The sequence below is a fragment of the Peromyscus maniculatus genome, chromosome 14 (assembly GCF_049852395.1).
Source record: "Peromyscus maniculatus bairdii isolate BWxNUB_F1_BW_parent chromosome 14, HU_Pman_BW_mat_3.1, whole genome shotgun sequence".
NCBI classification, from domain to species: Eukaryota; Metazoa; Chordata; class Mammalia; order Rodentia; family Cricetidae; genus Peromyscus; species Peromyscus maniculatus.
The window spans coordinates 35,460,068-35,474,990 of NC_134865.1; the positions used below are offsets into that span (position 1 = coordinate 35,460,068).

At 38.0% G+C, this 14,923-nt stretch overlaps 1 protein-coding gene across 4 annotated transcripts in view; it reads right to left on the minus strand.

Moving 5' to 3' along the window:
- The window catches only part of Snx13 (sorting nexin 13), a 104,104-nt gene that overhangs the window by 88,110 nt on the left and 1,071 nt on the right, over positions 1 to 14,923 (minus strand). The window lies entirely within an intron of this gene.

A 14,923-nucleotide genomic window follows, 5' to 3' on the forward strand; every position in this document is an offset into this window, starting at 1 on the left:
GTGCTCGCCTTGTACGCATCAGCCCCAAGTTGAATCCCCAGCACTACAGAAAAAAACACCAAAGTGGAGAATACTAGAGGAAGAAACCCAATGTTGAACTCTGACACACACACACACTCACACTCACACACACACACACTCACACATACATGCGCATGCACACACAATGAACGCACATACACATGTGCACACCAGAAAAATAATGCTTTCAATACCTCTATATTCAAGAAACATGAAATTTCTACACTTCTTTATTCATCAAGTAGCATAGAATTTTGAAAAAAACAATCCAGTGTAATCAGTATTTTGTTACTTTTCAGTGGGACAGGCTACTTTTCCGACAAAAAAAAAAAAAAAAACCTTCTTAAGGTATGTTTTGTATCTTCAATTAACTACCAACTTTTAGCATGCAAAGAAACCCAAAACTTTAGAGCAAAAGAATATAATTTTTTTCACTTCTATGATAAAGAGGAAAACTTTTAAATCAAAATTGTTTTTAAAAATGACTCTAAAATATGTCAACATTTGTCTAGACAAAAGTTTTTCTAAGAATTGATATGCTTTTTTTCTATTAAACATACTTAATTTGGAACAAAAGGAGTTTCTATCAAATGTCTTCTGGACATTTTTTATAATAGTCTATTTTTTCTCCATCAGACAATTAATAATTATGAGTTAAATTAATGTACTATCCAGTAATTAGACATCTTTTCATATCTTCAATGAATTCTATTTAATTGTACCGAATAGATTTCCTTTAATATTAAATCAGACAATTTCATTTGTAATTTCACATGAATATTGTAGTAAGATATATTACATATATTAAGTGAAAACATGTTATAAATTTGTATATGTATGAGCCCTTTTAAGAGCATAAACATATCATATTTTTTATGACTGCCTGCATGAAGAAATGAAACCTCTATATAACAACTCAAAGTTTAAACAGAAGCAATTTTCTGAATTAAAATGACATGATCTCCAAGTTATTATACTTCCTCACCTAAAATCAAAAAGAGAAGGGAAAAAAAGCTGGATTTTCATGAAGATTTTTTTTTAAATGCTGATAGGGTTTGGAGAGATGGCTCAAAGGTAAGAGCACATTGTGCTCCTACAGAGGACCTGGGTTCCATTTCCTGAACCCACATGGCAAATCACAGTTCTCCATAATTTGTTCCAGGGACCCTAACAACCCTCCTCTGGAAGCTGGGGAACACCGGGGGCTTTCGTAATGATCACCATGTAGTCCTTAATTGTGATGTATTTCTTAAAGTCAACAACAAAAGCCAATAATAAAGCTGTCCATGTGACCCTGGTAAGAAACACTCTGTTTAAGTACAAATAAAGACAGCCTGAGCTATCCAGGGCCACTTGAGTGCAATCCACTTGGTGGTCAGGTTTCTTTGTGCTGACATTCCCTGTCTCAGGACCTGAACCTGAGCCTAGGCTGGACCCCAGCAGAAAATTACTTCTGAATAATAGACAGGGTTTTGAGTCATTATGTTCTTTAGTGTCACGAAGAAATTGTTTTAATAGAGAAAAACACTGTTCAATTATATTTTTCAAGGCAAAAAAAGAAAACATCAAAAATGAAATTAAAATCTTGTCCATGTTTCTCTATCAGTTCCTACTCTATAATACTGTTCTCTTTAGATTTTCTCTGTGTAGTTCAAAAACTGTAATAAATATGTGATTTTGACATAACACAGCACTATGTTTGGCCTTTCTAGTTAGGCATACTGCTACTGTCTCCTTGTCTGTTCAACGTGGGCCACATTATATTAGCTAAAGATCCTTCAAACGTCAGCGCCGTTCTCTGTCATCATCTAACTAACAATAGCTCAATTCCAAGGAAATTAATCTCAGATACTTTAGCATAACTAAAGTCAGTTTGCACAACAACAAAGCTCCATTTACCAGTTGTGATGGTAAGAATGTCCCCCACAGATACACAGATTTGAATGCTTGGTCACCAGGGAGTGGCACTATTTGGAGGCGGGGCCTTGTTGTAGTAGATGTGGCTTTGCTGGAGGAAGTAAGTCACTGGGGTGGGTTTGAGGCTCAGATGCTCAAGCTAGGCCTAGTGTCTCACTCTCTTCCTGTGGATCCATATGTAAAACTTCCAGCTCCTTCTCTAGCACCATGCCTGCCTGCACGCCATCATGCTTCCCACCATGACAATAATGGACTAAACCTCTGAACTCATGTAACAGCCCCAACTAAATGTTTTCGTTTATAAAAGTTGTTGTGGTCATGGTGTCTCTTTATAGCAACAGAAACCCTAAGACACCAGTGTTCCCCTCTAAGTACCCAAAACTTGTACCACAGCAGTTCATGGCACAAAACAAAATAGAACATATTCATAAAGGACCTCTGTTTGCCTTTCACCCACACAGACTATAACAATGCAGGATACTGGGGCTGAAGAGATGGCGCAGTGGTTAAGTGCAGAGGACTCTAGTTCAGTTCCCCGCACCCACTTTGGACAGCTCACAAACACCTGTAACTCCAGCTCCAGGGACATCAGACACCTCTGGCCTCCAAAGGCCCCTGCACTCGAAAGCACATACTCACACATATATACACTGTCTTAGTTAGGGTTACCATTACTGTGATTAAACACCAAGACTAAAAACAACTTGAGGGGAAAAGGGTTTATTTGGTTTATGCTTATATATCACTGTTCATCACTGAAGGAAGTCAAGACAGGAACTCACGCAGAATAGGAAGCCAGAGGCAGAAACTGATGCAGAAGCCATGGAGAGGTGCTGGTTACTGGCTTGCCCCAATATTTGCTCAGCCTGCTTTATTACAGAACCCAGGACCACCAGCCCAGGGATGGCACAACAGGCAATGAAGAAAATGCCCTACAGGCTTGCCTACAGCCTTATCTTAGGGAGGCATTTTCTCAGCTGAGGCTCCCTCTGCGCTAACGACTCTAGCTTGTGTCATGTTGACATTAAACTAGACGGCATATACATACATACAAATTAAAAATAATAAAAATAAATCTTAAATAATACAGACTACTTCTGGCACTTCCAATTCTTAGTTGATGCTTTCTTTTTTGTAATATCCATTCAAAGGGAAATCATTTCTTTAATGGTAAGTGTTAGAATTCCTAGCCACTCCCCCAGCTACATGACCAAGCCTGTGCTGTCCAATAGCAGGCAAGATGCTTAGTCATCCCAGGGCCTTCCGTCCTACATAATCCATATGCTGTGTGATCACGTAATCTGCCCGCAGTGTGATCATGTAATCTATGCACATGCATGGTATAGCTACATAAGCCTATATGAGTATGTGGGGGGGAACGTATAAAAGCGGGTTCCACCTATTCCTTCTCTCTCTTCCTGCACAGTCATTCCATCGGCCTATGCACACCCCTTCTATTCCCTTCCCTTAATAAACTCTTATAGTGGGTTTTGTTGTGCCTCATGGCTTCTCTCACATGGTAAACAGCGCCATTTAATAAATAACAATAAGTGGACAAAGTAAGATTGGCACTGTGCAACCTAACACTGATGCCCCTCATTTCTTTCTTAGATAACAGGTAGACTTTAACACAGCAATGAGCTACCACTTACTATTAGCTCAGGACCTTTGCTAGCTTTTAACTACATCTAACTCTGAGAACCCTTTAATGAGTAAGTTACATTAACAACTATACTCTAGAGATACAGAGAAAGAAACAAAACAAAACAAACAAAAGGACATAGAAATGGTCAAGTCACAGAATGAAAGAATGAACTAAGCCTGATTTTAAACTCAAGGCATATTTTAGACTATTATTTTGCAGACTGCCAAGCACTTTCATTTGATTAATAGGGGACAGGTATATCTCTGAGGTACAATAAATCTGAATAATCAAAAGTAATTTAGCAAGACTGAAAATTTCAATTAATTATAGAAAAAAATAGAAGTAAACAAGTTGGCATCTTAAACTCCTTGGTACTTTTTAAGAATCTTACCAAGAATTTTCAGGTATTAAGGTAACTTTCAGGGTGTGCTCTAGAGCTAGGGAAGTTCAACATAAGCTTCCTTTACAACACTAAGGCTAAAGATAGCAAGTCAATGATCCTAACTTAAAAACCAATGGGCTTCATTTAACTCAAAGATGAGTCTTTTTAATCAAGATAAATGACTCTTCAAGGAAGAGTCGTGCAAAGAAATTACACTGAACTGCACCATTTAAGAAAAATATAGACAGACAGGAAGTGGTGGCGTACGCCTTTAATCTCAGCATCTGAGAGGCAGAGGCAGGCAGATCTCTGTGAGTTCGAGTGAGATCCAGGACAGGCACCAAAACGACATAGAGATAAAAAAGAAAGAAAGAAACTACAAAAACTATTTTATTTTATTTTTTTCAGCTTGCAAATAAACATGAAAAACATTTCTATACTCAATCAAATAAGTATAACACAAAGTATAAAAATTATGGATGTTAAATATTCTGTGGAGCCTTTTCAGCTTATTTGAGGGGAAAAAAGGGTGAAGGCTGGGGAGAAAATTCCCAGAAAGAACACTATAGGCCTTAAATCATGGAGGAAGAAGAGAAGCAGGAGTGTTGTGGGGAGGGTGAGCAGCACACACAGTGACAAGAAAGCTGAATATACAACATTAAGAAGCAGATATGGATTCCCACAAAAGACTTGATACTGTCTAGAAAGTTACTGTAACAGAAACACCGGCTCCCTGAGAACAAAAACCACTTTACTATTACATGAGCCTGCCTGGACATCTGCTGAATAAAGAGACTGAAATTATTTATATGTTTAAAAATCCACAATTTCTATTTACATAAGCAAATATTTGCACTAACTTGGCCCTTTACATCGTGCATATTGGAGGGGTTAATTCTACTGCTCCTCACCTTGCAGGTCCTTAAAACAACGTCAACAGAATTCAATGAGTTGTAAAATACTCATTGACTTGACTTCCTAAGACTTCTACTTCAGTTGTTTGCAATTACTTCACATGACCTGTATCAAGCAGACAAGAGCCACAGCAGCTCTATCAGAACACCGCATGCCAACGACACTTTGAGAGTGTAATGTGAGTGAGTGTACTATAATTTTCTCTTTCCTTTCATAAAAGCTTTTGTGGACCAAAGAAACATAACTGTTAACTAAATTTTCTGATTATGACCAATTTATATTATACAGGTATCATCCTTCTTGATTTCCTCTTGAAATTAAGTATAAATCTAATTCTTAAAATTCACACTAGAAACATAATGCTAAGTTTAAAAGTTACTAAAAACTGACAAAGGACAATATGAGATTATCTGGCTCAAAGAGGACAAGGCTGTTCAGCATTTTAGTCTCTTCAATGAAACACAGACAACACAGAAAACAACTCAAAACAATAAATTCTAAGTTTAAGAAATAAACCACTTGCTATTTATATCCAAAGAAATAATCATAAAGCATAGTATTTACTCAGTGTCAGTTCTAAACAGGGCTTAGCATATATTACTTCACTTAACACTCATCAAAAACCTGTGGGAAAAGCACTATGAATGAGTTTTATAACTCAATCTGAGAAAACTGCAGTTCAGAAAGGCTAAGTACTTCACCAAGGTCAAGAAATGTTTAGAATGACAAAAATTATATTCAGACTCAAATAACCTGGTGCCAGCCATCCCTCTAACCCAAGCACACATACTTCTTAAGAAGTCACTTTGTGATATGCAGAGAGCATCTTAGCTACTTTTCAATTGTTGTGACAAAACTTATGGCCAACGCAACTTATAGCAGAAAGTGTTTAATCTGGTTTATGGTGTCGGGGGCTAGAGTCCATGATGGCAGAGCAAAGGCAAGGTGTCAGGAATAGCTGAGAGCTTGTATGTGGAACCACAAACAGGAGGCAGGGAGCACAATGGAATGGTCCAAGTCTTTTTGAACCCTTAAGGTCCACCCCCAGTGACACACCTCCTCTAACTTTCACTTCCTAATCCTTTCCAAACTTTCCCATTAACTGGGGACCAAGCATTCAAACGTATGAGCCTATGAGCCTATGAAAGCCATTCTCATTCAAACACCACGAAGCATTAGAGGACTATACAAGCATAACCTAAGTCCATAAACATTCAAAAGTTTTACAGGAGTGTTAATTATTTAACTTTCTAAGCTATTGGAAATTCATGGGGGGAGTGGGCTTTCCTCGATTATAAAATAAAATTTAACAAGCCATAAAATATTCTCAAAGCTTATTCATTTTTCTAAAACCTGTATGTAATTAATATGCACTAATTAAAGCTAATAATTTCTAGCTATTGTTTAGTTCTGTACCTTTTATGTATTCTATTTTTATTTTATATTTTTATATTTATATTAATTATTTATATTTTCCCTAACCTCTCTCTAGCCAAGTTCCTTCTAACAGGATCAGACTACTGCAGTATTCTGTGTTGAACACTTCAGGAAAAAAAAAAAAGCAAGAAAGCAAGAAAAGGTAACATAAAAACACTGATCCATTCTACAACAGTTGCAGTCTGGTTAAACATCAGTGCTGTTGGTTATGAGAAGAAGAAAAAGCATATCTCAAGTTCAGAAACAGAAATCAAGAACAAACTACAAAGTACCTTATGGCTTGTAGAAACACCCGGTAACGTACATCATGACATCTTGAAGTCACATCATTACCCTATAAAATTTATGTAATAATTGAAACATATTGAAATTCTGTTTCACAGTTATCTCTTCCACTTCAATCCATTTTACAACCTGAAAGCCTCAAGAGATGGTGACCTGAAAGGCCATTTTTTGCATATGTTTGTTGTCAAATAACAACAATAAGAAAACTTAAAAACATACAATGCAAAGGATTACATATCTCTCTTCTTCCAAACCACAAGCAGGCTAAAAATAGTCTCAATGTTTCAGGAACGAAAGCAGATAAAACAGAGCAATATCCAAGGACTTTTCAAAAATATGAGAGTAACGTCAAAGAGTCAAGATTCACCTTAGGTTTTTCAGAAATGCACGAGACTGAAGTGTCTCAGGAAACTGGAGGAAACAGTTATCAAGTCAGCAATAATGAGCTATGTCAGTTGGCACACACTGGCTTCTGCTACTACAGAATATGGTATGGAGATCATCACGTTAGCTTCCCCAGCTGAACAGAGTAGAAACCGATTATCAAGAGCCAACTCTCCTGGTACACAGTACTCTGTAAACAATGGGTGAATAGATGGACAAAACAGCCCAGCAGTGCTCTGTATGACTAAGAAGCCTGCAATGTAATCCAGAGACTGATAGCACCTGCACATGTTAGAAATGTGCCTGCCCCCAAATTTCTAACTCTAAAATCAATGGTTATTTTTATTCATACATACTCATAAACATAGCATTAAAAATCATCAAACTGAAGCATTCAATGAAGTCATGAAAATCAGCCTTTTTGTACTTTTCTAAACAAAGCCTTTACAGATGTATCTAGATCAGCAATAAAAATTGTAGGAACTCATGAAATCAGAATACCATGTAGTCAAAGACACAGGATAAAAATCTACCTCGTCAAATGCATAGTTTATTAAATAACCTGTTAAGATATTTTTCTCTGTCCAAAAAACAAGGACATTTACCTTCCTAACTGAAACCCTCCCTGCTCAAATGTTTGTTTCTTTTCTTTTTTTTTCTTTTTCTCACTCTTTTTTATTCGGGGGAAGGGAGAGGCAATCCAAGTCTCTAGAAACATAGTGTTCAGGCCATGTACTTAACTATATAAGATTTCTAAGACAAATAAGAGCCAATCATTAAAAGTAATTATTGTGATACCTTAAGTTTATTGTAGACAATCTTATCTAAGTTATTTTCTACTCATTAATTATTCTTGAGGGGATGTTTAATATTTATTCTGTCAACACATACTTTAGTGTGAAGTACCCAATTTAAAGTTCTGTTTAGACTACAGGGACACAACTTTGATCATCAATCTAAGGACTCACAGTGGTAGGAAAATAATGAACATATAAACAAACAAATAAATGAATGAAAGTACGTGGAGATCAGACCAAGGTGCAAGTATCATTTTCACTAGGGTAATGAGATTTGGCAGTCTATCAGTAAAATGTGATAAGACTACTCTAAGGATACTTAAGAGTCTTTAGCAAAACAAAAACAGACTCAAAGGCCTGACAGGGTTAGTTTAGTGGCAGAGAGCAACCACTAAAAAACACACACAGATTCACAGAAGTCCTCTCTTAGAGCACCTGCAGCAGCAGAGAAGACAGGACACACCCCAGCTGTAAGACACTGAATCAGAGCATCCAATGCACTAACAGTTTCACCTGGAGTTGGATGGGTAAGTCAAGTCATACTCTACTTTGAACCACATTCTCCAACCTCTTTTCTCTTGATTTCACTCTTTAATAAGATTCCTTGTTTCATTCTGACAAAAGAATTTAAGGCTTCAGTTCTGATGGCCCAATTGGCACAGAACTCAATTGAGCCAAGACAGTGAGGCTTCTGAGCACAAGTTTCTAGTGTGACTCACATCACCAGATCTTACTCGAATTCTTCTAACACAGGGTACCCATACTCCCACTTGGTAAACAAGTCTACCTTCAATACAATTTTAACTAAAGCCTTATAAATATTATCTACAACAACCAGTTTCAGTTTTCTTTTTATGAATTTACCAAGGTATTATTATCTCAGTTTTACTCAGAAGGAAACGAATGCTTACAAAGTTCAAAGGACTACTTCAGGATCCCATCTTAAACAGGGAATTGTGACTCATCCCTTATAATGCTCAGCATACAGGTTGTCTCATTCCTGCAATAATATTAGTAACAGACTTACGTATACATTACCATTATTCCAACATATGCATTTGCTCAATTACAACAATTTGTTAAAGGTTTAAAATGATTTAAAAGCTATCATTTGCTTCAATTCAAAGTTCCCTCTTCTAAGTATTTAAGACAATATTATCAAAATAAAACGACTCTGAAATTTAAAGTTAATTCTAGAGTACTGTCAAGTGAGAAATACATAATAGTTTGTGAAACCACAAAATTTCAAGACACGGTTTTTTAAACCCATAGTCTGGGAAGCTTGCTCAAAAAAGAAATCTGTGAAGTGGCTCATCTTTTCCATCAGATGGCTCATTAGTGCCAGCACAGGGAAGCCTGAAGGACAGGACCTAGTTTCTCCCTTTCTAGCTCGTGCTCCCTAGTTTTCACTGCTGCTTAGTTAACTCACGGATTCCGCCTATCGCAATCTACTTCACATATCCCCTCAAGACTTTTACTGTGCACTAGGAATGACACAAATGCTCAGCAAGCACGAGGACTACACGTAGCGGGAGGATTAAATTAGAACATAGCACCTTTACTATCTGCGAAAGTATGCAGAGAAGTGCAGGCAGTGTTACATTAACGTAGAGCAAAACTTCCTGCAATGACCATGTATGTATAAAGGTCTGAAAACTCTTGAAACTTATTTCCTACTCCCTGCCATTAATTTCCCCAAAATAAACTATAGGAACATTTGTAAATATGTAGCAATTAATATTGTAGTGCTTCTCATCATAATCTAATAATATACCAATTACACAATCCTTTATAAATTTGTGTGGGAATTGATCATCAAACTTTGGGGTATAAGGTCAGGGATGGAGAACTTACATAACATGCAAAAGGCTTGTTTAGGGTTGTAGGTGTTAACTAAAATATCACCTGTTTTGCTTTTGTTTGCAATAGTATCACCTCTGTGTAGACAGGAGGCATGTGACACAGATCTATAACCCCAACTCAAAAGGCTAAGATTGAAGGATCTAAAGTCTAAGGCCAACTTGTACTACATGCTAAGACCCTATTACAACAAAAAGGAATTAGAAAAAGAGAATATAGGCATGGTGAATTAAAAATAATAAAAATAATCACTTTATATTAATGTCCAACCTCTGAAAACATGTAAAAAATACAAAAGTCAAGTCCCTTAAAATTCTTGAAAATATATATATCATTATTATTTTACAAATAAAAGTAAACCTTAAGGGTTTTTGTTTTGTTTTGTGTGTGTGTGTGTGTGTGTGTGTGTGTGTATGTGTGTGTATGTGCACACGCATGCACAAGCACATGATGGAGGAAAATATGCCTGCCATAGTATACTCTGGAGATCCAAGGACAACTTTGTAAAATCAGTTCTTTGTCCACCTTCACATGAGGTCTAGGGATTAAACTCAGGACAACAAGCTTGTATGGCAAATGACTTTATGTGCTGGGCCATCTCACAGGGCCCCAAATAAAAGGTCAGGGATGGGGAGCTCAGATCCCCTGCACCAGCATATAAGACAGACCCAGCAGCACAAATCTGGTGTCTGTCACTCCTCTGTGGGGGCAATGGACACCGGCAGATACAGGGGCTCACTGGCCAGCTAGCCCAGCAGAATCAGTGGGGTCCAGGTTCAGGGAGATTCTGTTTCATATGTAAGGCAGAGAGCACTAGAGAAAGACACCCTTCCAAAACCCCTGGCTTCCACTTGCATAGGCAAGCACACACACATATGTGCACATGCCCACACACACATGCATGTATGCATACAAAACCACATGTGCATGCAATAAATAAGATAAATAAATGTTAAAGGTAGAAAACTCATAGAATGGTAGAATATTTGCAACCATCGTTCTAGTAAGGGGCTACAGTTTAAAACATAAAGAATTCAAACAATTTAAGAAAACCCATTTTAATAACGATCAAAGGACATGAAAGACCTACTATGGCCAACATGGAAATGAAAAACTGTTCACCATGGGAAAAATGCAAATTAAAGCTACAATGAGATATTACTTCATATCTACCTGTTAAAATAGCTACTATCGAGCCGGGCGGCAGTGGCACATGCCTTTAATCCCAGCACTCGGGAGGCAGAGCCAAGCGGATTTCTGTGAGTTCGAGGCCAGCCTGATCTATAGAGCGAGTTCCAGGACAGACTCCAAAGCTACACAGAGAAGCCGTCTTGAAAAACCAAAAAGGAAAAAAAAAGCTATTATCAAAACAATCCAGGATACCAACAGCAGCAGGGAAGCCAGGACAGCTGCCACAGAATAGGACCCACGGCCACTCTTCAAAAACAAAGCAGAGTTACTACACGCACCTGCAGTTCACACCTAAAGAACTTTATGTCAAAGGGACATGTGCGCTGTGTGCGTGACCACGCTGTTAATAACATCCAGACAGGTAATCAACTTAAGCGTCTATCAGGACGAATAGAGGGATCGTTTACTACAAGACAGTGAACATGCAAGACACTATGCTAAACGAAGTAAACCAAGCTAGGAAAGAAGTGCTTCAAAATCTCACATAGAGACCACAAAATAAACTCACAGGAAGAGTGACCATTACGCTCTCCAGAGGCAGAGGCAGGCAGACAGATTTCTGAGTTCAAGGCCAGCCTGGTCTACATAGTGAGTTCCAGGTCAGACAGGGCTATGTAGTCTGTACAGTGAGACCCTATCTCTACAAAACAAAACAAAGTAATATTCAGCTTAGCTCTTCTAAACAGCCAAACAAGGAAAGTGTACACCAGCAAAGCAGGGTCATTCCAGTGAAAGTCTCCACGCCTTCTGTAAAGTCCTTTTCACACCTCTTCACATGCCTTGAATACCAATAAGCCTCCCGAGTTCTTGTTCTGGTTAGCAGCCTTTACAATGTCATTAATTAATAATTAAAGAAGCAGCTCATATAGTTTTAGGATTAATCGATCCCAAGAGTATTTCCACCATAAATACACTAATCAATAAAATCCAGCCATATTTTACGTAGTACTTACAGGCAAGTATATGTGTACAGTCATGTACTTAAAGTCTCTAGCAGCTCAGGCCCTTCCTTGATGTGCAACCATCCACTCAGTCTCACAGCTTCAGCACATGTAACACGAGCATTTCTGGAAGTCTCCATGGTCACATAACTTTGCCATAGGCTATAACTGCATCACTTTCTTCCTGAGTCAATCACCCATGGAAAGCAATAAGCAGCCCTCCAGAGAGGAAACTGATTTCATTTTCTTTGAACAAGTAGCCTCCTAATTTATCTGAACCACAAAGCCTTTTCATTCTTTAACAAGCTGGGACTTCTAAAAGTCCTACCATTGAGGCCTTTTCCACCTATTTCGTATCTGTTAACCTTGAAGTGAAACACTCCTTGATTTAAAATTCACTTAGTGTCCCATATCCACACGTGCGGCCCTTTCTGTCTCTCCCTCTCTGGGAGTTGTGGTGTCGTGTTTGAGGCTGGCCTCATGCGGCCCAGACTGGCGTCAGAACCACTCACTGGTCTTGCCCTCAAGTCTCCAGGTCTCAGGTGCTGGAGCTGCAGGTCTGAACCACCTCGCCTGCTCATCATCTGTGCACTCACAGAATGGCAACTGACCGACACCGACCGACAAACCGCCTCATGCCGTTATTCCCAGAGTCAACTGGGCACACATTCCCCATCACCTACACCTTTCCTGAGCGGTCGTAACTACTCCAGAGTCACAGCCTAGTACAGCTTCTCAAATACAGAAAACCTGAAAAGTTTACTAATGTAATTCAGTGATATCTAACAAGATTTAATACTGAGAAAATTCACAGTAATTAAAACAAACTCTGACGTTAAAAAAGTCCCTATTTTGAGATGTAAAGTTAACTATTAATAAGCAAAAGGCCAGAAAATATTACGCAAATAATTTTCAAACATATCATGATAAGTTTTTTCAAATGTTATAGGAGAAACATTGATGAAAATTAGTGTGAAGTTTCCCAGTATTAAAATATTGTTAGATATCACTGAATTTCATTAGTAACCTTTTCAAGTTTTCTTTATTTGAGAAGCTGTACTAGGCTGGAACTCTGGGAGTAGTTATGACAACTCAGGTCTTAACAGGGACCAAAAGAGAGGAAGAAATCTTAACTGGACATTAAAAAGTAGCTTCATCATCCCTGATAGAAAACATGAAGACACACAAATACAAAACAAATCTTTCAAATAATTCAACTGCATTCAAAAAATTTTAAAGCAAAAAATGAAGCCAAAAGTTAAAAATAAGAACTGCCTAACTAGGCCTATACTTCCAATTCACACTAATATCTTTCACAGGTTTCAAAGTTCAATGTACATATTAGTTTGCTTATTTGAGTAATTTTCTCTTTTGCCTTATTTAAAGTAGCTCTTAATGAATAACTCCCGCATTATCTCTTTTCTGAAGTTTCAGTTAAATATATAATTTGACAAATGTAAAACTGAATAGTTTCATATGATTGCTTATTATTGATATTATGATCATTTATCTATGTATGCCCATTTGGTTGTTTGTTTTTAATTAAGACCAACATAGTAACAATATGAGAAATGGAAACGGGGTGGGGGGTGGGGGATGGGGGGACTGGGGGGACAGGAATGGAGGGGAGAAGGAGAAGGGAGCAGGGAGGAAGGAGAGGGAAAAGAGGGATTCTACACTGGGGAGACACAGCACAGAATTCTGAATGAGAGGATTAAGTGTGACTCTTATTCTCTGGTTTTTAATCAAGTTATTCTCACCTCCTCAACCTGTTTTGTCAGGATGCTAATGATGACAGTATCACCTACCTTAACTCCGCCTGCTGACCAGGGAGACCGCCTACTGCACCTGACTAGTAAGAGGGTTAGAAGAACCTCTCATGATGCAGTGCAGTACTGTAGATTATATTGAGATCTAATATTAACTAAGACACCTCCCCTAAATCCCAAGACCTGCTGGCTGGAGTAACTCACCACTTGCAGACACATACACAAAGTCATTTGTATTTTTAATGTTTCAAAATGGGACTGTTTACCAGGCTTAAAAAAAAAAAATAACAAAAAAGCTAAGTTCAGCAAAAAGTCTCAAGTAATGAATTCTCTTCTCTTCAACTGCTGACAACATCCAGACAAGGAAGTAAGAGGTTTTAAAATTGGTCAAGAAAGCTGAAAACTACTCACTGAAAGGCAGCTGAGGAAAGTGGTGGGTTCTGAACTGAGTCAGGAAACCAGATTTTTAGTGTCAACTCTTTCACTAACAACTGTTGACCTTGGACAAGTCTCTGGGCTTCAGTCAGCTTATCTATAAAATGTCTACTGAAAATCACAGATGAGATCAAAGTACAATTTAATCTGAGTTTTACTTTAGAGAGGCAGCTCAAAGTCAGGCTTGATAACTGCAGGAACTGCCAACAGTGGAACACACACACGTGTACACACACTCACACACACACATACACACACACACACACCACACACACACATGCACGCACGCACGCACGCACGCACGCACGCACGCACGCACGCAAACGCACTGCAACAAAGGACAGCTTACTACCATCTCTGACCTGTTTAAAATACTTTACTGAAACATTAACTCATATAAAAATACATATGTTTAGAATGAATGTTCAGTCTATCGAAATCAAGACAGTTATGCTTGTATGTATAAGCAGAGTACTTTCGTTGTGAACAGATCAAAACTCTAAAAAGTTTTATCAAGTGGACATTTCATACTATACATTATAGACAACAGCGAAAAGTTATTAAAATAATATAAGACAACTTCTTACCGAAATATCAGAATAAAAGAAACTGAATTGCTATTTGCTTTTTAAATATATAACTAATGACAACTTATGATATAATGATGTTCTGTGACAATAAAGTAACCAGAAATTTTTTTTTAAAAAATGTAGAACTGGGAAACATAAGGTGAACTTCCATCTCCTAGAAATGTATGGTTCATCAGTTAACAATCAACCAGTAGGGACTCCCCAGGAGCATCATATATGCCAGCTCCTGGACACCGATGAAGTACTTAGCTTCTTAGCTAGACAAGTTCCAAAGACTTGGAAAGTCCAGTTTGTCCCACTGTGTCATCGCTTTTAACAGGGTAAAAGCCACTCGGTCATCTCAAATCCTTTATT